Source organism: Rhamphochromis sp. 'chilingali' (genome assembly GCF_963969265.1).
Source record: "Rhamphochromis sp. 'chilingali' genome assembly, chromosome: 1".
NCBI lineage: Eukaryota > Metazoa > Chordata > Actinopteri > Cichliformes > Cichlidae > Rhamphochromis > Rhamphochromis sp. 'chilingali'.
In genome coordinates this window covers 7,211,634-7,237,508 of record NC_137929.1, presented here as the reverse complement: position 1 = coordinate 7,237,508, position 25,875 = coordinate 7,211,634, and the positions used below count along the sequence as shown (strand labels likewise).

The following is a 25,875-nucleotide window of genomic DNA, read 5'->3' as shown; positions in this document are numbered from 1 at the left end:
GTTACAGCAGGCAGCTCATTCCGAACTATGCGGGTAAAACGGCCCCTTTGAGGGACCTGATCAAGAAAGTTGGTGTTCGAGATCTGAAGGCTGAATTGCCTTGGACGCCGGACACAGAGACAGCGTTCATTTCACTAAAACAGGATTTGTCAAGAGCCACAGATCTGGCCACACCTAACTATGATGAGGCATTTTATCTTGATGTTTCAGAAACAAAGGGAGTTGTGAATGGTGTGTTGTTTCAGAAAAAAGGGGGAGGTAGGGATGTACTTATGTATGTTAGCATAAGATTAAATTCAACAGAAGCAAGGCATCCCACATGCACACAACACGCAGCAGGAGTAGCAAAGATAATTCAGAAAACAGCACATATAGTGAGGGAACACCCACTGAAAGTGCTTACTACACACAGTGTAGTGGCCTATGTGAACTCACAGGCATTCACAATGACTCCACTGACGCAACAAAGGTTGAGCAAAATTTTAGAGGCGCCAAATTTGATATTCACACATGAAGGAATAAATATGGCAGACCTAATGGGGTCAGGAGAACCACATGACTGTATTAAGAAAGCCCAGGTTGAAGGAAAAATCAGGGAAGACCTAAAGGCAGAGCCCATACTTGGAGCTGAGGATTGGTTCACAGATGGATGCTGCCACAGAGATGAAGAAGGATTGAAAGCCGGCTATGCTGTAGTCTGTAGAGTAGGAACTGAGTTTCAGGTGAAAGAAGCAGGAAAAATCGAGGGACAACAGTCAGCCCAGAGAGCTGAAGTGATAGCCCTAACTCGAGCCCTGAGGTTGGCTAAAAACATGAGAGTGAACATCTACACTGACTCAGCATATGCGTTTGGAGCAGCTCATGTGGAACTGGCTCAGTGGAAGAGAGCCGGGTTCAGAACGGCCACTAATGCACCCATCTGTCATAAAAAGGCCCTGGAGGACCCAGACGAGGTAAGTATTATAAAATGCAAAGGCCACTCACAAGCAGACAGTATGGTGGCAAGAGGAAATCAGAAAGCTGACGAAGCCGCAAAGGAAGCAGCGGGCTACAAAGGACAGAGACAACTGGTGCAGGTAACCCCAGAAGAGGAGGTTAGCACTAACAGCATGGAAGAAGTTAGACAGGCTCAGGAGGAGACATCCCCAGAGGAAAAGGGGGTGTGGGAAAACAAAGGAGCCTGGCAAGATGGCGGTTTGTGGAGGGGGCCAGATGGGCGTCCCGCTTTAACGGCCAAAATGGCGGAACAAAAGGTGAATGAGGCTCACGGGCTTGGTCACGTGGGAGTGAAACAGATGGAGAGAAATTTGTGCCGATGGTGGCATCCTGATTTGAGAAGGATGATACTGGAAAAGGCCAGAACGTGCCTAATTTGTGGGGCACACAACCCAAAGCCAGCAGTAAAACCTGAAGCTGGTAAGTTTCTCATGCCAGAAAGGCCAGGAGAAGAGGTCGTGATTGATTATACCGACATGATTGATACTTTTAAAGGAGTTGTGGCTCAAATTTGTCTCTGGAGGGTCACGAGCCTTTGGCTAGCGCTATGATTAGCCAATCTACTGTGAGGATAATATGAGTTCATGAAGGATTGCACACGCTTACAGACACAGAGTTAAGAAACACACATGACAGTATTGATTCCAGGCAAAAGGCCCTAAATTCATTTAGCTTTTAACTGAACTTAAAGAAGGACCAAAGAGGAAGGAAAGCATATATTTTGGTTAAGTCTGATACATTAGAATTAGAAGGTATTGTTACATTAAGGGAGCAAAATGAAATAAAAAGGTTATACCAAAACAGGTGATAACATAGGAAATGTGAGGTTTTAAAATGAAGTTAGTGTTAACACATAGGAGTTGTTTCAAGGCAGCATTTAGCTATGATGAAATGTATACAGGAGTAATTGCTTATATGCTTAAACTTAATTGATTAAAGTGGTTGTTTTCTTTTGGAGTAGATTAACTTGCAGCAGCGACAACTTGTGCACAGGATGTTGATGATCAGATAAGGGAAAGTAGAGCGAGCAGCTGGACGTGAAACCAGCGCTTAAAGAATTTTAAAGTGATGAGTAACGTTGAAGAGTATACATAAATACAAGTCAATAAGTTAAGAAGATAATTAGGATCAGGCTTTTGATTAAAGAGTCCCAGATAGGATAAGTTAGGGAGATGCAAGAAAAGGTGTTTTGTTTCCTTTGCAGAAGATCGATCTCGGCGACCACAGGAGGGGCGAGGATCCTGGAGATCTCGAGGTTCGAGACCACCAGAGAAGGGTCTGCGTGAGGACACAATGTATTGTGACCTCTGGTGTTCCAGAGGTCAAAAGAGGGAGTGTCGAGGAGGGAAATTATTTTACTGTTATTGTTAAATAATTGTCATTGCATTAATAATATAATCTGCAGCATGGATATTGCATTCCTAAGACGAGGCTTTAACAATGTAACAGATAGCTTTAAGAAGGCCTTAAGCAGTTATGACTATTTTATACACAATGCATATCTGTGCTTATTAAAGAGTTGGAGCTCGGTCAATTAATTGGGGGTCGGAAGCTTTGTTCGGCGCGATGTTCGGACAATCTATTGTGCAAGTGACTTGGAGCCATAGAAGGAATCGCAATACATGCTTACAAAACACTTATATCAGGTCATTTTATATTAAGGTTTTAGTAGAGGTTCTTGGTTAAAACATTTATTTAGTAGAAGACATACACATAGTCTCAGTGAGCTTCTGGTCTGGTAAAAGGTCAGAAGTGCAACAGGTGAATTGAGAAAGAGCATTTGAGGACGAGACACAGACAGTAGGTGAAGAGGTGACACAAAGAGCATGTGAGGTCAACACACACACACACACACACTTTAAATTAGATTTATTTAGAGGAAGAGGTTAGTTATGTTTGGCTGTAACTGCAAAATTGTCTTGGTAAAAGAGGAACCGTTTCTTGGTGTCTCGGCAAGAAAGAGGAACAAGATAAGAACGGAAAGTACCACGCCATGAAAATAGAAGATGATTGTCTAGGTGAAAAGTCATGATGATGTTGATCTGATCTATGTATAAAATGTACTGGTGACGCATGAAGGGGCGTCAGTAAACAAACCCTGATGCTATAAAATATCTGTTCATGCTTTGATTAAGTCGAAGACTACTTCCTGTCTGCGTACAGAGTTGTCTTCCCACACGTGTGTTCATTAAAATCATCGTTTGACTTCACCCGGCCGGATCGGTGTGGTTATTCTTCGATCACCTCTTGTACCCTTCCTCAATACTGAATCTTAACATTTGGGGGCTCGTCCGGTTATTGAGGAGGGAGAGTTGGAGGTTTAGACGGAGAAATCCGGGGTCTTAGGTGGTCTGACGGGCAGACATGAATTCCAGTGGTCTAAGTGAGTGGGCATAAGCCGGCTTATCCAAAAGGTAAGGCACTACCTGTTGAATTATTTCCAAAGTGTGCCAAATTGGAAATGATAAAATTTAAGTCTACTCACTGAAGTTACTGGTGGATGTCTGTTTTGATTTTGATGAGAATGTCATGACAGTACTGAGGATTTAAAGCAGTTGGACTGCTGGAAAGGATTTAATGCGGTTAGACCGCGGGAAGCAGTTGGACTGCTGGAAATGATTTTAGTATGTTAGGGAATTTGGTTATTTTTTGGTTATAAGGTTGGACCTGCTTCAGTTATACACTTGTTTTGGGTGTTGATTGTTGTTTCAGAGTATTATAAATTATTTTAGAACGGAACCGGGGGGGTTCTAGGAAGCGCAGTGCTCAGAGGTAACGCTTGCCAATGCCAAGGACGCTTAGGCATTGTCCTCGAAGAGGGATAGTCAGTTGGTCACTGTGGAGCTTGGGGCACTCCAGAATAACTAGGAGATAGAGTCTCCTTACCGTTTGATTTAAACGGTATCTGCGCTTTTTTGGGCAGCAAAGGTTGGACCTTGGGTGTTGGACACTTTTAAATTGAGTTAGGGATTTTAGAAATGAGGCCAGAGACAGTTAAAGCCTTGATACTGGTTAATTGATCGCAAGAACGGTTATGTTAAATTTGTCGAAATTCGATAGGTGTTAAAAGGTTTAAAATCTGTGCAGTTGTAAATATAAGACGTCTCTGTAATAAAAAAGATCTCTGTGGGTCGAGTCAGCAATGCACTGACTGCCTGCTGCTATTCTTAGATGAAGAGTGTGTGTGCATGCAAATGAGGCAGCTGATGCAGAGCGCATGAGAGGACTATGCTTTCGGTTTTGTGTGTCATTCAGCTCTATAACTATTGTTTGCAAATGTGGATAAATGTCTGCAATTAAAATGCTGGCTTAGTAAATAACAACATTGTAAATATATGAATGGTGACAGCGTTTCAAAATAGAATATAAGAATTGTTTGTGTTTAAAACCAACTTTTAGGTAAAGAAGATTTAAGGTGGATTTGAAGGCATAAACAAAAAATAAAAGGGTTACAGTCTGCAAGGGTTGTTAATTCATGAGCTGACTGGATGCAGAGTAAGTGGAGTGTTCATCCTGAGAGGATTGAATGATGCTCTAACTCTGTGGTCAAGTCAGACATAGGCTTTAAGCAACCATGAGCCACTAATAAGCGTGACAAATTAATGAGTATGTGTAAATTGAACTTGTTAAATAGCTTTGATAGGAGTGACTCAATGAGCACGCAATAAAGTGGACTTTTTAGGGGCAGTTTATCACTGACACCATAAAAAGCAACTTAATTAGTAGTTCAATAACAAATTGTAAAGATAACCTTTGTTATTTGATAAGAGAGAGAAAATTCAGGTTACATATAGTGAATAAATAAGGAAATGTTAATCTCTGCGTCATTCCACACTGAAATTTCAATTGTAGGGGATCATTTGGAGGTGAATTGTGTAGGACACGGGGAGACAGAAGAATCTCCCCATGAGTTTTCGGTGTGCATAGAAATTGAGGAGGCTGAACTGGAAGCCTGCCTGGGTCGTTGTTTTTGTTTATTTGAGGGTCTGCTGGAAGTTTGTGAAAACGACCACCTTGATATGTGGGAGCCTTCTCGGGCAGCGATTTTTTGTTAAACCTGTGGCAGGTTGTGCAACATGGAGAAAGCTTTGACATAATGACATAAAGGTGATTTCGTGGTTTTAGATTTATTAGTACGGGATGCTTGAGGGTGTGTTGCTGTAAAGTATATAAGGGACGCGCAGCGCCGTTAATGGGTTCAGAATAAATGAAAAGACACTAATCCGAGGAACTATTGGAGAGGTAAGTATACGGAGGTGAGCGCGTTGCGCATAAGGGTTGCTGGTGTCATATATTAACACTTTGAGGGCGAATAATTTTGATTGAGTGTCAACGCTTGAGAACGCGAGGACAGCGTCTAAAGTGCTGGGTTAAACTTTGTGTATCACCGAGCAGGGGAAGAGGAGTCAGTGGTTGCGAGAACAGCGAGACGAAGACTGAAACCGAAAGTTAAGCGTGTCTGGGTGACCTAGACCAAGAAGGTGGAGTCGACCAACGCCATTGGAAGAGGTAAGTCTGTGTTTCAGAGAATGGCTGACAGCTCGGGTGCGACACCTAGTAGGAAAAGGGGATGCAAACCTCTGAAGGATCAGCTCGAACAGCGTAAGAAAGCTGTTCGCTTGGCTTCCCCTGGAGTATTAAAATCAGCAGAGAAAGAGTGCCAAGCGATGGAGGTTGAGGTAAGTAAACCTATTATATCCCAACAGAAAGGGCTGGGTGATAAAATACCTCTGAGCTTGGTGTTAAAAACTGAAGGAGAAGTGTATGGACAAATGCATGAGGCCCTACGTGCGTCCATAGAGGCATTAACGGCATTGGAGGTTATAAAGCAGAGAGTAATGCAGGGAGGGCCAGAAGAGGAGAATGAAGGCCGTGCGACGTCATCAGGAGAAGAAGACGATGAGGAGGACGAAGATGGAGGAGCTGAACCTCAACCAAGTACAAGCCTAATTTTGAGGAAAAGGAGTGTGAAGAGAGACCAAGCACAGAGACGGCCCATATTTAAGAGCTCAAAGAGTAGAAAAGTGAGTTTTGAACAAGGAGCTCCTGACCCTGGTTTAAGTCTGCCTCTAATAGCAGGTCCAAAGAACGAACCAGTTTATCGCGCCTATAAGGTGAGAGATTTGGAAGCATTGGTTAAACAACTTCCACCAATAACCAAGGGAGAACATTGGGAAGGAGAAGAATTAGCGCTGGGCGACTTTCGCGCTTTGGCCGGACGTTGTATGCTGGGTGGTGGGTTAGCAGATGTAGAGCAGATAGCTCAAACAACCAGATATGCAAATGACCTACAATACCATGAGGTGCAGAATGACTTAGCAGATGCAGTCCGGGAGTAGTACCCAACTCCTAACTCTGGAGCCATTCCAAAAATTATTTGGGATCCCAAAAAGAAACCCAGAGAGTGTTTAGCTAAAGCAAAGGAACAATGGTTGTTAGAAACAGGAATACATCCGGGGAAGGAGGGTGAAAGTAGAGCGTGGTTTCGTTCGGCGGTGCTGGCAGGGCTGCCCAACCAGGTTGCAGTTGACTTGGAAAAGAACCCAGATTTTGCCGTTGCAGACTCGGTGCAGTGGGAGAGACATGTGACCCACAGACTTCAGCAGGAACAGGATTTGACGAACAAACAAAAGAAAGAGTTAGATGAAGTACAGGCGCAGCTGCTTAGGCTGCAGCTGGGTGAGGCTCGCGAAAAATATAATGCGAAGAAAAAAGAACCGAAAGAACTAAATAAGACTATAATGGTGGCAAGGCCTCAGCCCGATCCTGTGCCTGACTGGCCAGATCAGGATCCGGGTCTCTACCCTGATGATCGTTGGCCCGCCAATGCACCAAGGCAGCGTCAACCCGTAGGGAATTGGGGGACCGGTGGACCGCAGAGAGGGCGTGGTGGATCCGTGAGGGGAGGACAAAGGGCTCGGAATCCGGGGAATCCTGGCAGGGTGTCTTGGACTGTGTGTCTGAGATGTGGAGCAGAAGGACACTGGGCCCGAGACTGCCCTGAACCGCCGCAGAACTATCAGGGGCGAGGCTATCGATCCCAGGCACGAGGAGGCCCAAGACAAAGAGCTGCTTACAGGGGAGCACATCAAGCTCCAAACCCGAATGCAGCACCAGCCGCCCAGTACCCAGTAGCTGACTGGGGCTGGGAGGGGGAGCAATACTGACGGAGCCCGGAGAAACCGAACAGCGTGGGAACGGCAGAACCCATGCTGTCGATGACCGTGGAAGGCACTGAATTGCCCTTCCTGGTGGATACTGGAGCAACATACTCAACATTGAAAGACACACCAGACAGTGCAACACTCTCCTGTCACACAGTTAATGTGGTAGGCTTTTCCGGGATTCCAATGGCACTGCCATTGACGGATCCAGCATTGACAAAGCTGGGAAAACAGACTTTGAAGCACCAATATGTGGTGTCCTCACAGGTGCCTGGAAAATCTCATGGGCAGGGACCTGCTTGTGAAACTGGGATCACCTTCAAAGACTCAATATTTAGTCCAGAACTCTGAACAACCCACTGCCGAAATCTACTGGGGGAGGCTAGTGGAAGAAGGCATTCTGAGACATTATCAGCTGTGGAAACCCTGGATAATGAGTCTGGCCGTCTATTCCCTCCCGCGAGATCCTTTCCACGTTACACTCTTTTATGATAGGGAAGATAATGATATCTATCGGGAACAGTTCCAGTCTGATCTTGAGGGACAGACGTGGAATGTGCAAACACATAACATTTATGTTGGACCAGAAGGTGTGGCCGCGGCTGTGAAATTTACTGATGAACAACTGCCTTGGTACAATGTGGGAGAGGATTCAGCCCCTCACATTACATTGGCGGGCCACGAGGGTCATGGGCCAAGAGATCTGGGACCAATGGTCAAGCGGGCGCTGGACAACGCATGCTGGCAAAGCACCCAAATTCCAAACGTCTGGTATGCACCAAAATGTAAAATATATCGCATAACTTGTTTGTCCAACGATGCAGTGATCTTAGAACATAAAGAAATCTCCAGAATACATGGCAGGGAAAGAATGGATCATCCTGATGCAGTAGCTGAGCTCTCAAAATTGCCTGGTACTTTGTGGTCCGCAGGGCCCACAGATGTAGGTCTAGCTAACTGTTCGCCTGTCCTGTTCCGGCTGAAGTCTGACATACCATTTAACAGACCATAATAGAAGCACAAAACTGAAGACCAAAAGTGGTTCACATGTATTGACCTAGCGAATGCATTCTTTTGTCTCCCACTGCACGAGTCACTCAGAGACATTTTCTCATTTACATACAGAGGCCGCAAATTTAGGTACACACGCCTACCACAAGGCTTTGCACTCTCACCAGGAATTTTTAATCAGGTGTTGAAAGAGGCATTGTCCCCATGTCAACTGCCAGGGGGCTGTACATTAATAGAGTATGTTGATGATCTTCTTATTGCAGCCCCGTCAGCAGCGGCCTGTACGGCAGCATCGCTCGTGGTGTTGAACAGATTGGCGGAGTGTGGCTTCAAAGTGAGCAAAGAAAAACTGCAGTTGGTCCGGCCAGAGGTAACATTCCTGGGCCGGGTGATCGCACACAGATCAGTGGGGTTAATGAACACACACAGAGACCAAATTCTGACACATCCAAAACCAAGAACTGTGAAGGAGTTGCTTTCCTTTCTTGGCTTGACAGGTTACAGCAGGCAGCTCATTCCGAACTATGCGGGTAAAACGGCCCCTTTGAGGGACCTGATCAAGAAAGTTGGTGTTCGAGATCTGAAGGCTGAATTGCCTTGGACGCCGGACACAGAGACAGCGTTCATTTCACTAAAACAGGATTTGTCAAGAGCCACAGATCTGGCCACACCTAACTATGATGAGGCATTTTATCTTGATGTTTCAGAAACAAAGGGAGTTGTGAATGGTGTGTTGTTTCAGAAAAAAGGGGGAGGTAGGGATGTACTTATGTATGTTAGCATAAGATTAAATTCAACAGAAGCAAGGCATCCCACATGCACACAACACGCAGCAGGAGTAGCAAAGATAATTCAGAAAACAGCACATATAGTGAGGGAACACCCACTGAAAGTGCTTACTACACACAGTGTAGTGGCCTATGTGAACTCACAGGCATTCACAATGACTCCACTGACGCAACAAAGGTTGAGCAAAATTTTAGAGGCGCCAAATTTGATATTCACACATGAAGGAATAAATATGGCAGACCTAATGGGGTCAGGAGAACCACATGACTGTATTAAGAAAGCCCAGGTTGAAGGAAAAATCAGGGAAGACCTAAAGGCAGAGCCCATACTTGGAGCTGAGGATTGGTTCACAGATGGATGCTGCCACAGAGATGAAGAAGGATTGAAAGCCGGCTATGCTGTAGTCTGTAGAGTAGGAACTGAGTTTCAGGTGAAAGAAGCAGGAAAAATCGAGGGACAACAGTCAGCCCAGAGAGCTGAAGTGATAGCCCTAACTCGAGCCCTGAGGTTGGCTAAAAACATGAGAGTGAACATCTACACTGACTCAGCATATGCGTTTGGAGCAGCTCATGTGGAACTGGCTCAGTGGAAGAGAGCCGGGTTCAGAACGGCCACTAATGCACCCATCTGTCATAAAAAGGCCCTGGAGGACCCAGACGAGGTAAGTATTATAAAATGCAAAGGCCACTCACAAGCAGACAGTATGGTGGCAAGAGGAAATCAGAAAGCTGACGAAGCCGCAAAGGAAGCAGCGGGCTACAAAGGACAGAGACAACTGGTGCAGGTAACCCCAGAAGAGGAGGTTAGCACTAACAGCATGGAAGAAGTTAGACAGGCTCAGGAGGAGACATCCCCAGAGGAAAAGGGGGTGTGGGAAAACAAAGGAGCCTGGCAAGATGGCGGTTTGTGGAGGGGGCCAGATGGGCGTCCCGCTTTAACGGCCAAAATGGCGGAACAAAAGGTGAATGAGGCTCACGGGCTTGGTCACGTGGGAGTGAAACAGATGGAGAGAAATTTGTGCCGATGGTGGCATCCTGATTTGAGAAGGATGATACTGGAAAAGGCCAGAACGTGCCTAATTTGTGGGGCACACAACCCAAAGCCAGCAGTAAAACCTGAAGCTGGTAAGTTTCTCATGCCAGAAAGGCCAGGAGAAGAGGTCGTGATTGATTATACCGACATGATTGATACTTTTAAAGGAGTTGTGGCTCAAATTTGTCTCTGGAGGGTCACGAGCCTTTGGCTAGCGCTATGATTAGCCAATCTACTGTGAGGATAATATGAGTTCATGAAGGATTGCACACGCTTACAGACACAGAGTTAAGAAACACACATGACAGTATTGATTCCAGGCAAAAGGCCCTAAATTCATTTAGCTTTTAACTGAACTTAAAGAAGGACCAAAGAGGAAGGAAAGCATATATTTTGGTTAAGTCTGATACATTAGAATTAGAAGGTATTGTTACATTAAGGGAGCAAAATGAAATAAAAAGGTTATACCAAAACAGGTGATAACATAGGAAATGTGAGGTTTTAAAATGAAGTTAGTGTTAACACATAGGAGTTGTTTCAAGGCAGCATTTAGCTATGATGAAATGTATACAGGAGTAATTGCTTATATGCTTAAACTTAATTGATTAAAGTGGTTGTTTTCTTTTGGAGTAGATTAACTTGCAGCAGCGACAACTTGTGCACAGGATGTTGATGATCAGATAAGGGAAAGTAGAGCGAGCAGCTGGACGTGAAACCAGCGCTTAAAGAATTTTAAAGTGATGAGTAACGTTGAAGAGTATACATAAATACAAGTCAATAAGTTAAGAAGATAATTAGGATCAGGCTTTTGATTAAAGAGTCCCAGATAGGATAAGTTAGGGAGATGCAAGAAAAGGTGTTTTGTTTCCTTTGCAGAAGATCGATCTCGGCGACCACAGGAGGGGCGAGGATCCTGGAGATCTCGAGGTTCGAGACCACCAGAGAAGGGTCTGCGTGAGGACACAATGTATTGTGACCTCTGGTGTTCCAGAGGTCAAAAGAGGGAGTGTCGAGGAGGGAAATTATTTTACTGTTATTGTTAAATAATTGTCATTGCATTAATAATATAATCTGCAGCATGGATATTGCATTCCTAAGACGAGGCTTTAACAATGTAACAGATAGCTTTAAGAAGGCCTTAAGCAGTTATGACTATTTTATACACAATGCATATCTGTGCTTATTAAAGAGTTGGAGCTCGGTCAATTAATTGGGGGTCGGAAGCTTTGTTCGGCGCGATGTTCGGACAATCTATTGTGCAAGTGACTTGGAGCCATAGAAGGAATCGCAATACATGCTTACAAAACACTTATATCAGGTCATTTTATATTAAGGTTTTAGTAGAGGTTCTTGGTTAAAACATTTATTTAGTAGAAGACATACACATAGTCTCAGTGAGCTTCTGGTCTGGTAAAAGGTCAGAAGTGCAACAGGTGAATTGAGAAAGAGCATTTGAGGACGAGACACAGACAGTAGGTGAAGAGGTGACACAAAGAGCATGTGAGGTCAACACACACACACACACACACTTTAAATTAGATTTATTTAGAGGAAGAGGTTAGTTATGTTTGGCTGTAACTGCAAAATTGTCTTGGTAAAAGAGGAACCGTTTCTTGGTGTCTCGGCAAGAAAGAGGAACAAGATAAGAACGGAAAGTACCACGCCATGAAAATAGAAGATGATTGTCTAGGTGAAAAGTCATGATGATGTTGATCTGATCTATGTATAAAATGTACTGGTGACGCATGAAGGGGCGTCAGTAAACAAACCCTGATGCTATAAAATATCTGTTCATGCTTTGATTAAGTCGAAGACTACTTCCTGTCTGCGTACAGAGTTGTCTTCCCACACGTGTGTTCATTAAAATCATCGTTTGACTTCACCCGGCCGGATCGGTGTGGTTATTCTTCGATCACCTCTTGTACCCTTCCTCAATACTGAATCTTAACACCTGCCAGAACGCATTGTTGTACACCTTAATGAACAGAAGGTTTCCACTTTGAAAGAAGCAGCTGTGATAGCTGATGAATTTGTGCTGACTCATAAAACTGTTTTTGTGCAGAAACGTGAAGTTACCACCAGAGAACCTCCCCCACGAAAGGATCCTTCAAGCCCACGACAGACTTTTGCTCCAAGGACCGAAAGGGAATGTTTCTATTGTCATAAACTTGGTCATGTTGTTGTTGAATGTCCCGCTTTGAAGCGCAAGAACCAGTCACCAAAAGGAGTAGGTTTAATTAAAACCATTCGTGCTGAGAGAAGGGACCAAAGTGAAGGAGTTGATCCCTGCTTCAAACCCTTCCTCTTAGATGGCACTGTGTCATTGACTGGGAAGCCTGAGGATGAAAAACCCATTCGAATACTCAGAGATACGGGAGGGTCACGATCTGTGATTTTATCTGATGTATTACCCCTGAGTGACCATTCCCCTTGTCATGGCAGCATTCTGATTCAAGGAGTTGAAATGGGCTATGTTGAAGCTCCTTTGCATTATGTACACATCAAGTCAAAGTTGGTTAATGGCATCTTCTCTGTGGCAGTACGCCCCCTCTCTTCCCATAAAAGGGGTGCAGTTCATTTTGGGAAATGATATTGCTGGTGGAAAAGTGCAACGTGTTCCCGAAGTAACAAATGATCCAAAATCAAACTTGAAGAGCAACGACCTAGCAACATATTTCCCATCTGTTTTTCCTGCTTGTGTTCTCACCAGGGCTCAAGCAAGACTTAAAGCAGAAATTGATTTGTCAGACTCTTCGTTGGCTCAGGCTCTGGCTACAGATGATTTGCAAACCCTAGTTGATCTTAAAAGTGGCTCAAAGGATACTACTGAGAAGTGGAAGGATCTACATCTCCCACAGTTAGACTTGCCAGTCACATGTGAAAGCCTTGTTGCTGCTCAGAAGTCTGATCCCTCATTGACTAAATGCTTTACTTCTCTTTCTGAAACAGGAAATAAAAAGGCTTCTTATTTCTTGCAAGATGGGGTCTTGATGCGCAAGTGGACTGCCCACCCAAGTTTAACAGCGGACGTAGAGGGAAGCTGTTCTGATGACTGTGACTGGAGCACTACTTATCAGATTGTTGTGCCTCTTGAGTATCGTCACTACGTAGTCTCCCTTGCACATGAGCACCCTCTGTCTGGTCATTTGGGAGTTACAAAAACGTACAACAAGATACTCAACCATTTCTTTTGGCCAGGATTGAAGGCTGATGTAGTTTAGTTTTGCCGCACTTGTAAAACATGTCAGATTGCAGGAAAGCCAAACTAGACAGTTCCTATAGCTCCTCTTCATCCTATACCAGCACTTGGTGAACCTTTTGAACGTGTCATTGTGGACTGTGTTGGTCCATTGCCCAAGACAAAGAATGGTAATCAGTTTTTACTGACTGCAATGTGTACTTCGACTCGTTTTCCAGAAGCTGTCCCACTTAGAAGAATAACTGCACCTTTGGTGATTAAAGTTTTGACAAAGTTCTTCACTACTTTTGGTTTACCAAAAGTACTTTTGGTTTATCAAAAGTACTTTTGGTTTATCAAAAGTAGTCCAGACAGACCAAGGAACTAACTTTCTGTCTAAACTTTTCAAGCAGGTCATGCAGACTCTGGGGATTAAGCATGTTGTGTCAAGTGCATACCATCCTGAGTCTCAAGGAGCATTAGAGCGCTGGCATCAGACACTCAAGGCAACATTGCAGAAATACTGCTTGGATACTGGAAACGAGTGGGATGAGGGAGTACCCCTGATGGTGTTTGCCATGCGCGAAGCTAAGCAAGAGTCCCTTGGGTTTAGCCCAAATGAACTAGTGTTTGGTCATTCTGTTCGGGGACCTTTGAAGTTGTTGCAAGAACAGTTCTTGTCAACAGACCATGTTGTGAAAACTAATGTTCTGGATTATGTTTCACAGTTCAGAGAGCGCCTCCATAAGGCCAGGTTGGCAGCTGCAGAAGCCCTCTCCTCTGCTCAGGGGAAGATGAAGAGTTGGTATGATAAGAAAGCCGTTCCTCGATCTTTCAATCCAGGTGACAAGGTTTTGGTTCTTCTACCAACTGCTAGCCTTGCATTGTCTGCCCGCTTCTGTGGACCATACCAGGTGGATAAGAAAGTAAATGACACTGACTATGTGATTAAAACACCAGACAGGAAGCGTAAAACACGCTTGTGCCATGTCAATATGCTCAAATCTTTTCATTCTAGAGCTGACTCTTTCTGTGGCACCGCAGATAAGCCTGTGGCATCTCCGTCAGAGCCAATCTCATCTCCAGAAACTCTTTTGTTGAACTCTCCCTCAGGATTGAGGTCGAGCTTAGATGAAGACGGGCTCAAACTTTGTGATGCCAGCTACCAGAATGCCAGAATGCTTAATTCTGAGGTACTGTCCCGGTTGTCTATATATGTCTCACTTGACCCGTGAGCAACAGTTGGACATTGAAAGGCTCATCACCATTCATTTAACACTCTTTGGGGACATGCCTTCCCGTACTACTGTAATAGAGCACGACATTGATGTTGGGAATGCCGTGCCTATTAAGCAGCATGCTTACCGTGTGAATATGGCAAAAAGGGAAATGATGAACACAGAAATAGACTACCTTCTAAAGCATGGATTGGCTATCCCAAGCTATAGTCCATGGAGTTCTCCGTGCCTGGTTACGCCAAAATCAGATGGAACACCTCGCTTTTGCACAGATTTCCGCAAGGTAAATGCAGTAACCGTACCTGATTCCTTCCCACTGCCCCGTATTGAGGACTGTGTTGACAGCGTCGGATCTGCTGCTTATGTGAGTAAGCTGGACCTTCTTAAAGGTTATTGGCAAGTACCTCTGACAGAAAGAGCATCAGAAATCTCAGCTTTCGTAACACCTGATCACTTTTTACAATATACAGTCATGGCATTTGGAATGAGAAATGCTCCTGCTACATTTCAGAGGTTAATGTCAACTGTATTATCTGGTGTGGCAAACTGTAATGTTTATCTTGATGATGTGGTCATCTATTCTTCCAGCTGGTCAGAGCATGTTGACACCTTAACCAAATTCAAATTCAAATTCAAATTTTATTTGTCACGTACACCTGTACTGCAGTACCTGTACTGCAGTACAACGTCAACAGACCACTGTGTTCAAGCATTTAGCTGATGCTTCCTTGACCCTCAACTTGGCTAAATGCAAGTTTGGTAAGGCTACAGTGACCTACCTTGGAAAGGAAGTTGGGCAGGGCAAGGTTCGCCCTATCAGTGCAAAGGTTAATGCCATTCTTAACTTTCCTGTGCCAACAACACGCCGCGAGCTGCGCAGATTTCTGGGGATGGTTGGTTACTACAGGTGTTTCTGTAGGAATTTTTCTGAGGTCGTAACACCACTGACAAACCTGTGCAGCCCGAAGGTACCATTCATTTGGAGTCCTGAGTGTCAACATGCTTTTGAATGTGCAAAAGGTCTTCTGTCGAGTTCACCTGTTCTTGTCGCTCCAGACTTTTCTAAACCTTTCAAGCTTGAAGTGGATGCCAGTGAGGTGGGGGCTGGAGCTGTTCTTCTCCAGGATGATGGACAAGGAGTGAGTCGTCCTGTCTGCTTCTTTGGCAAGAAGTTCGATACTCATCAAAGGCGGTACTCGACAATTGAAAAGGAGACTCTGGCCATGCTTCTGGCTCTTCAGCATTTTGACGTGTATGTGGGGTCTACTTCCCAACCTGTAGAGGTCTTCACTGATCACAATCCTCTCGTGTTCCTCTCTCGTATGTATAACAACAATCAACGATTGATGAGGTGGGCTTTAATTTCACAAAACTACAACATTGAAATAAAGCATAAGAGAGGATGTGAAAATATTGTGGCCGATGCCCTCTCAAGAATGTGATGGTGTAAGGTTAACAAACTTATACGTTTGTTTTTCTGGGTGGGGGTGTTACATCCCCCAGGAGGATGTCTCTTCTCCCTATTAACCCTTTGTTTTGTCCAGGCTCCACCTCCTCTGTCCTGATTGGATGCTGTGCAGAGTCCGGCTAATTGGTAATCAGCAGAGCACTATTTAAGGCTGTGGAGCTGTGCTTCTGGGCCCTCCGGCCATTTTGGTTGCCATACTTGTGCAGGCTTGCATGCCTTTGTATTTTGTGTGAGCATTGTTGTTTCATGTTCAGACTGCTTGTAGGGGAGAGCTGCCTTTTGTTTTGACACCCTGTTTTCTCCTGTTTATGTGTTGTTAGGTAGGTTATGGTTATAGGTTGTATATTTTGTTTCTTTGGAGTTAGGTAAGTTTCTTTTATTTCTACGTCAGGGATGTTTTGTTTGTTATGTTGGCCTTGGCTCTCCCTGACGTTACACCTCGGTCTGAACCCCATCACCAGTATTCAATAAACCTTTTAAAATTACCATCTTGGCTCCTCCTTCTCTATCCACATTTATGTTCGTCCCTTCAACCCCCTAGACTAGCCAGGGGACGTAACACCTGCTATGGTTAATAATAACATGTTCAGTCATGAGTGAAATCAAAGCTTTTCTTCACTTTAGCATTTAACATTCCCAACAATATAATGTGATACCTTAATTAAAACACAGCTAATAAAACACAATTTTCTTAATGCAAACATCAGTGACTCAACATTAGCAACCAAAGGGTTCAGTCTGCAGCTCACACTCATGTGAAGCTACAGCCTCCCCCTTTAGTCTCTGTCATCCTTCTGCTCCTGCAAAAACAAAACAAAGAATAGAATAGAATAGAATTCAACTTTATTGTCATTGCACATGCACAGGTACAGGGCAACGAAATGCAGTTTGCATCCATCCAGAAGTGCTTAGTGATATAGATATATTACAATATATATTAGCAATAGTATAGATATGTAAGTATATTACAGAAATGGGTCTATTATGGTATGTTATAATGTACACGGTATGAAGTATGTTGTGAATATTCTATAAATAAGTATGCACAGGCTGTAGTGAGTACAAGCTATGTACAGGCTATGAACAGGATATAAATATGAAAAACTATACAGAATATGAAATAAATAACTTTACAGAAATTTGAGATATACAGCTATATGGGAACTGTGTAAGTTGTAGACAGTTGTAGGATTAAAGATTATTGAATGTACAGAATGATTATTTACACAGAGCTATACAGTAGTGCAGTTAAGATAAGTGAGGGTGTAGGTAGTTTCTACAGAGGCTATATAAAGTGCTAGTGGTTGTGAGTGGTGGTTCAGTCCATGTTATTATTGTGTGTTTGAGGGTACAGTTGTCCATTGTGGGTGTGTGTATGTTCAGTCCATGAGTTTAACGTGGGGTCAGATGTCAGGAGGCAGAGTTCAGGAGTCTGACAGCTGTGGGGAAGAAGCTGTTCCGGTACCTGGTGGTCTTAGTCCGGAGGCTCCTGTGGCGCCTCCCAGAGGGCAGGAGGGTGAAGACTCCATGTGATGGGTGACTGGGGTCTTTGATGATTTTCCCAGCCCTTTTCAGACACCGCTTCCTGTAGATGTCTTTTATGGCAGGAAGTGGTGCTCCGGCGATGCGCTGGGCAGTTTTCACGACCCTCTGCAACGCCTTCCGGTCTGAGGCAGAGCAGTTCCCGTACCAGACTGTTATACAGTTGGTCAGGATGCTCTCGATGGTGCAACGATAGAAGTTCACCAGGATGTCTGAGGACAGGTGGTTCTTCCTCAGAGTCCTCAAGAAGAAGAGGCGCTGGTGAGCCTTCTTGACCAGCTTGGAGCAGTTGGTCGTCCAGGTGAGATCCTCGGAGATGTGGACTCCCAGGAACTTGAAGCTGCTCACACGCTCCACAGCCGTCCCCTTAATGTGGATGGGTGGATGTGGGTCAGCATTCCTCCTGTAGTCCACGATGAGCTCCTTGGTCTTCTCGGTGTTAAGCAGCAGGTTGTTTGTGTCGCACCACTCAGCCAGACGATCCACCTCCTCCCTGTAGGCGGTCTCATCGTTGTCACTGATGAGGCCAATCACCGTGGTGTCATCTGCAAACTTAATGATGGTGTTGGAACCATCAGCAGGTCTGCAGTCGTGGGTGAAGAGGGAGTAGAGGAAAGGGCTCATCACACAGCCTTGTGGTACACCGGTGTTCATTGTGATGGTAGATGAGCAGTGGTTATCCAGCCGGACATGTTGGGGGCGGTTGGTCAGGAAGTCCAGTAACCATTTGCAGATGAGGGAGCTGATGCCCAGGTCTGTCAGTTTCCTGATGAGTTGTGGGGGGTGGATTGTATTGAATGCTGAACTGAAGTCTATAAACAGCATTCTGGCGTAGGTGTTGTTGTTGTCCAGGTGTGAGAGGACAGAGTGCAGTGCGATGGAGACTGCATCCTCTGTGCTCCTGTTCTGGCGGTATGCGAATTGGTGGGGGTCCAGGGTGGGAGGGAGACAGGATTTGAAGTGTGCTAGGACCAGCTGCTCTAAGCACTTAGTGATGATGGGGGTGAGTGCTACTGGGCGGTAGTCATTGAGGCAAGATGGGTTGGAGTTTTTGGGTATCGGGACGATGGAGGTGGATTTGAAGCAGGCCGGTACCACAGCGTGGGCCAAGGACAGATTGAATATGTCTGTGAGCAAGACAAAACCTCCACCCTTCTTCTACAGGCTGGGTGAATTGTTGTGGACGTTCACTAATCCTAAAGTCGGCACCGTTTTTGTCTCAGTATCAAGTCAGTTAAACTTTTAGTCGTCAGTCCATCACAGTCCAGTCACATGCATACATCCACACACATTCATACCAGATATTGCTGATAATGGAGTCTCACGCGCAGTCTATTCGAGCCTCCATCACCAGCAAGATGACGTCATCATTTTAAAGGAAAACAGCTCCTTGTTTTTGGACTGGATTGACTCGCTGCAATCCTTTTAGGCTCAGGACTTCTCATGTGATCAATGTCACATATAAGTGAATTTCTCCCAAGCCCATTATAATCATGGAGAAAAACACTTTGCCACTGTTTCCAGTAAGAATATTTTATAGCGCTTTAAAGTTCAACCTCTCAGGTCTGGATTAAAGAGCTGATTTGTTAAATCGGGAACTCACAAAATACCAAAATATCACCACTGGTGGATCACACCTCTCAGATGTTCTTATCTCAGTGCACTGTAACAAAAGCACAAACAAACGCAACCAATAAAATACTAATAAAGTAACAAATACTGGGGCCCATTGCAAACATGTCCAAGCATAAAACCATCTTTCTCTCTCTTAGAGAAAGAAAACAATCCAAACCTCACTGATAAAATCAACCTAGTGTCAAGCAAAACCCAAAAATCAACCAAAACTTCACCAGAAAGTTTTCCTCCCTCCCGGGACAATATTGTGCAGGAATACAGGTACCGTAACTCCTTTTGCACTGACAAAAACATGTTGGATTTACTTGATTCCATAGTGGACACTGGTTGCACACAAAGGTTTTGCTTTGGCAGAAACTTAAACAACTGAGTTAAATCAACACAACCTTTTCATATTCAGTAAACCTGCATGTTGTGTTCATAAAACACGATTGAAACATGTTCAGATGGAGTAAGTTGAGCTCCTGGAACATTTTAATCCTTCAATTGAAATTGAATGGGTCTACAACAACTACCATCCTCCTATCTCTATCCTGGTTGCAGCAGGGCTGGGAAATAACCCTGAAGTGATAGGTTACCAGGCAGGGTACACCCTGGACAGCTCACCAGTCTATCAGATAGAAACACACAGCCGTTTACATTCATGGATAATTTAGCCCAGGACCTTCTTACTGTGGAGCAACAGCACTAACCAGCATGCCAACAATGGAGGAAATACAGGAAAGCTATGATTTCCTGTATTTGAGGCAGAATTCTTTTGTTCTTGCCCTTGACAGGTTAATCCACAATAAATAGCAACAGCATGCATGTGGTGTGTGTGTCGTTGTCTGCCTCTTATAACTCCAGTGATTTTCCTGTAGTTTGAAATCTTATGCGGTGTTGACACAATAATTTGTTGTAAACCAGGAAATTCCCAACTGTGGTAGAAAGCACAGCTTAGCCTTAGCAAATGTTCAAAGAAAAGTCGTCACTTCCTGATTTCTGCTTCACTGATAAATATTGTCACACTGGGGTTTTTGCAAATGATATCAGTGAGCACTGTGTGGCAGCTGGAGTCAGACTTGAAGCTTTTCTGGCAGCAAGCTTCATGATTTATGGGACTGGAACTGGAACAGAAACTACCTGATCACCAATGGTGAGCTGGCATGGAATTATTTTTATGACATTTTATCAAAGTTATAAATAAGCATGCCCATTAACACATAGTGAGTGAGCATGTTGTCTTCCCACGCAGTGAACAGCGGACGCTAATGTTTTTGTCACTTTTTACAGAGTCAAACTCAAAGTAAGGTCAGTGCTTCCACGCTTTAAACGCTGCACGCTCACACTCTCTCCACACTCGATAGATTATCCATTGTTCATCTGCACACAGCTGCGGTTTTAGTAACGCAGTAACGCAGCGTGCTTACGGGAAAGTAACAGTAATCTAATTACCTTTTTTGCAATAGTAATCCCTCACTTTACTCGTTTCTTGAAAAAAGTAATCGGATTACTTCCCATCTCTGGTTGGAGCTGTGCACTTGTGGGTTCCACCTTGTGTACACGTTTATCTTTGCTGTGTGTACTTGTACCTCTGAGTGGAAGCTGAACTCTTGAGTTCGAGTATCGAAGCATCAGCTGTGACGTTAAAGTCCAAACAGCTCGTTCATTTGACGTGCAAATGAACGAAGGTAACGCCGTTTTCATGTGGATGTGTCACTGAGACACTTTCCACATCCACAGCTCACAAAATGGGAAAACTATAGAAGTATAACAATGAAGAAGTTACTATGTTACGGGTCCCAAGGATGAAGACCTCGATGACAAATATGTTACCTGTAAAAGCAGGTGAAGAGCAGAGTAAGGAAGACACGATGCGTCTCTGCTTTCCTCCAGAACGTGTCTGAGTCTGATTTATTTCACACAAATAAATGCTATAAAACACTAAACATGAGCTTTCAATATACTGTTCAGCTGCTTCCTCATTCACATCAATTACATTTACTTATTTCACAACATCAGTGAAATATACTCTTTTTAACTGGTTCAGTTTCTCAAGTTCACACTTCTTTCCATAACAGCTACATCCTTTTATCATATCAATAAACACATCACATTGTCTTCTGCAGTGTCTTACTGGCTAAACAGTTCTATTCAATAACAGCATTGGTAAATACATTACATTTGTTCCCTCCAGTAATTTACTGGCAAAATCACTATTTAGTGCATCATGAAACACAGCTTGTTTAATCAACCCATGAATGCCTCTGTTAGCTACACAGAGTTGCTCAGAGTGCTTGTGTTACACTAGCTAATCTACTCAGTCACTTTAACAGAACTATTAACATTCACATCTCACAGAACTGATTTGATTGGAGCATTACAACACGTTTGCACAGAGCATAGGAGCGCACTGACTCTGCTTCACGAGCGCTCCACCTAACGAGCGGGCTCGCGGTGCGGTCGCGCGGGACACTCCTCTGGTTTTCTCCCGTGTTTACATATAAATAACTTTGGCGGACCGCCTTAACTCTCCCATTCACATTAACGTGGGTAACCATGGTGACAATAAACAACATTTTCGGTGCGAGCACCGTGTACCGACCTGTAAAAGCAGGTGAAGAGCAGAGTAAGGAAGACACGATGCGTCTCTGCTTTCCTCCAGAACGTGTCTGAGGAAGCAGCGGAAGGTGGGCTCCACTTACTGCTCCCCGAAACCCCGGAGCAAGCACCACAGTTCCGCCCTCACTGCTTTCTAACATAAAATGAATCCCTGTTACATGGATTTTCTATCCTCTTAAAGAAACTGAAAATAAATACATATAGCAATGAAAAATGTCCCGTTACATGAGTGTTTTACACAAAATAATATTAATGTGGTCATTCCCTCACAGGGGTGCCACAACTACACTGCTGTTTTGACAGAGACACAGTGTGTTTATCTAACTTGGCTGAAGCCAAAGTTCTCCAGACAAATTCAGTCTGTTTCTGCCAAGTGTGAACTCACTGGATGAGCGCCAGATACACAGAATCAAAAAGGGATAAATTAGTTTTCTTATGTCATGTTCCCGTCACAAACTGGCTCAAGGAGAGGGGAAGCAGGAGTCCACAGATGAAATGTTCCTATAAATAAAGTGGAATTTATTCAAACTTTACCAAAACTTCAACACACCAAATACAAGCAGTTCAGCAGGGAGTGGATGTCTGTTGCATGTGCCAGGTGGATGCAGAGAGAGGCCAGGGCCACGTTCAAACCTGAACACGCTGCACAGTGTTTTGTTCCATTTGTTAGGGATGAATGAAATGCTTCCTTGAAAGGATGTGTGCAGTCACCAGTGGGCGTGGAAGCATGTGCGCCCTCATTTGGTGGGTGTGCAAGAAAAGTCATCCTGTCACACAGCAATGCCTACATAAATCACACCACTCTGCTTAAAATAATAATGTTTAGTGAAGCAGGTGAAGCAAAGGGCTGCTTTTAATAGGCTGGGAGACCCAGGTGTGCTGCTTTAGCTGCTGAGCCTCTTATGACAGAACAGCGGAGAGTGGTAAGAAGGGAGGAGGGGGTCTGGCTGTGTTTGTGAACGATAGATGGTGTAACTCTGGGCATTTCTCTATCAAAGAGACGCTATGCTGTAAGGACATTGAGCTGCTAGCGGTTAGCATGAGACCGTACTATCTACCACGAGAGTTTACACACGTGATTATGATAGCTGTGTATGTCCCGCCCTCTGCTAACGCTGCAGCAGCCTGTGAGGTCCTGCACACTGTAAACAGCAGACTCCAAACACAGCACCCTCAGGCCCTTTTCCTGATCTCTGGGGACTTTAAAGATGATGTAACCATTTAATTATGGTTACATAATTAATTGTGTAATTAATTATGCAAAATGCAAAACGCTCAGCTGTGTCTCCAGTCAAAGCTCTGTAACTTCAGAGGTGATGTTCATATGTTGACTAATGGTTTTCTTTCATTTTTGATGTACTGCAGAATATTTGTATAAAATCCAGGCCAGGAAAATCTCCTTCATGTGTTTCTGTGTTTTGTCTTCAGCTACGTTGACACAAAGGCCTCTGCTGTGACGCTCACACCTTTGATAAAGTCTGGAGAGTGTCAGCTTCCTGTTTATAGATACAAAAATATGTAATGTTGTGAACTCTGGCCGCAGCGGCGCAAGAAAAAGGAGAATTACGGGAAGCACTCACAACAGGTAAAATCAAAATAACAAAGTAAAGTACGATAAAATAAAAACCAACAAAAGAACAACACAATATACTTCCCCGTACTGTTACTGCTAACCTCTGTTAACCTAGTAACTCTTACCTTCTAACTGACAGCTGCTCAATAAACGAGCTCCATAAACGCTCCATATTCACCTTTACATGGAATATAAAGGGAAAAGAAGAAACACAGTGCTGTGTCAGCGTTAGACATATAGATATATCCTTGCTTTTAATACATTTGAAGGTGGGTGGGAGAGGTGCTTCTCCGCGTAGTCTACGGTCTCTTTGGGATCGGTAAAGCTTTTCCTCACATCACCATGGGTCACTAACAGCTTTGCAGGGTATAGCAGTCTGTACCTGACGCCGGTCATCCCACGTAGTCTTCCTCTCATATTTGCAAATGCGGGTCGGGGCTGTACGAAGTCACTTTATCTCTACAGGACTGTAAGCTGTCGTCTGTGAGGCGTGAGCGTGTTTGTTTGAACACAGTTCACGGTGGAGAACAGCTGCTGACATAATGTGGATCCGAAGATCCATAACTGGCCTACCTGGGGCTGAAAGTCTCCATAAATGCAGGCGTTTCGGCGGCTACACCGGCTTCCACGAGTGTGACGCTTATTTTGAGAAAATAATAGAATATAAATGTATTTTTATATTTCAATATCACAATAATCTTCCAATGTAGAACTACAAGTTAAAAAAGAACTAACATAAATCAAATCCACTTCAGCTAAATACTTCTCATTTATTTCCATCTTACATGCTGTGACTGCAGCCATTCCCACATCTCTGTGAATGGGACTCATGGACATGGATCAGTGGTTGTTGATCAATGGTCCTGAGAATCTGCATAATTAAGATGAAGGAACGGAGCTCCCAGCCCATCGTTCCTGCAGCTGCTTTCAGTCTTTATGCAAATGTCCTGTTTGTAAGACTGAAACCTGCAGCTGAGACTGAAGACGTCACCTGATGATGACGACACGTTTCTCCCACAAAACGCTGCGTCCAGATGAACAGAACCAACAGACTCACTTTCCTGGATGATTGAGATGCATCAAGACTTCATTGTGTGTTACTTCTCATTCAGCACAGACACATTATTCCTGTTAGGTCATGTCAGCTGTCACTCAGTACAAGCACAACTGTGAACAACACAAACTTCTCTTCAATGTGTCACAGAAACACTAAGTGTGAGAGCCTGTATGACACACAGGACAGACTGTAAGCTCTGCTGGCTGCACAGCACTTTGTAGCAGTTTTCCAACATGTCCTCCACCCGTGATGTCAGTGGTGGGACCCCAGTCACAGCACTCAGCACCACCTCCTTTAAATGTATTTTATACCAGTTCCTCCCGTTACTCGGTGCAACGCTTCTTAAATGTGTTTTTGCAGGATAAAACACAGCAGGTGGTGTAGAGAGGACGTCAGCTGACGGAGCAGAGGGAGGCAGACTGTGGATAAATGACAGAGTGAGAGGAGAGCAACCATGACAGAAGCACAGGTGTGGCAGATAGAAGTGGCTTTATAGACACTTATTGTCAGTCCTCGTGCATGCTGTGGAAATAAGTGTCTGTGTCATGAGGTGACATGTGAGCTTATCTTTGGTCAATAAAGCTGAACGACCAGTTTTCACTTTGCTTGTTACGCTTGTTTAGTGACGTCTGGGTTTCTGTGGAGCCCGAATTTTGATGAGTTCTGGTGAAATCATCTGAGATCATCTGAGCATCGGTGAAGAGTCAGCAGAGAAAGTGTGGGACAGAAGTTTGCTTTGGACACATGGACTGAAATCAAAAACGAACAAACAGGATTTCCAATGGACAGTATGGAGAAGTGAAAGTACACAAAGGCTGTGCTGGAACACGTGTGTTACACTTTTTGACAGCTGAGAACAAAACACAATATTTTGCATCATCTCTGCAGTGTCTCTTCTTTCCTCTGCTGTTGTGCTTTTAGCTCCAAACTGTTTCAAATGGTTTGTCAGCAAGCTGACCTCTGACCTCTGCAGTACTAACTGCTGACCCGTACAAATAGCGGGCGTTTCTGACCTTTGACCTGCAGCTGTATGTCTCTCAGTCTCAGTCCTTCTCTCCGTCACTGATGGAGCAGGTGTAGTTGCTGCTGACAGTCAGTCGTTTGTTTTCTCAGAGTGAGGCTGAAGTCTGAACTGTTCAGAGCATCAGGTCTCATCAACGTGCGCTGCTGTAACGCCGCTTTGTCCTCTGAGATCACCAGGTATGAAACCTGAGTGCTGACAGAGCAGCAGGACAGATGTTCCCCCTCATTCACCTCCACCACCACAGCCAAGGCATGCTGGGAAACTGAGGACACACAGACGGAGAACTGAAGTGTCTGCTGTGTGTTCATCTCAGAGTCCTCACAGGTGACACATTAGCTCCAGAACACCAAGCCAGGTGTTTGAAGCCTGACAGGGATTCTTCCCATCCAGAGGGAGGATTTAGCTGCACAACAATGAACATTAGTGTGTAGTTTAGAAACACAGACTGTGCCTGCACTGCATCTAGTGAAGAAAACTGTTACTGCGAGAGAACGAGGCTCCTTTAAAGCAGCTGATATTAAGGTTGAAAAATCAACAATAAGCTGATGTAATCAACGTTTCACAAAA

General features: G+C 44.3%; 1 protein-coding gene across 1 annotated transcript in view; it reads right to left on the bottom strand.

The window, feature by feature from the left end:
* Positions 1-20,940, bottom strand: part of LOC308410518 (uncharacterized protein) — a 68,366-nt gene extending 47,426 nt beyond the window's left edge. Inside the window, exon 1 of the mRNA XM_080903898.1 lies at positions 20,869-20,940. The gene's annotated coding sequence lies outside the window, so the exon portion shown is untranslated. The remainder of the gene's footprint in view (positions 1-20,868) is intronic.
* Between the last annotated feature and the right edge of the window lie 4,935 nt (positions 20,941-25,875).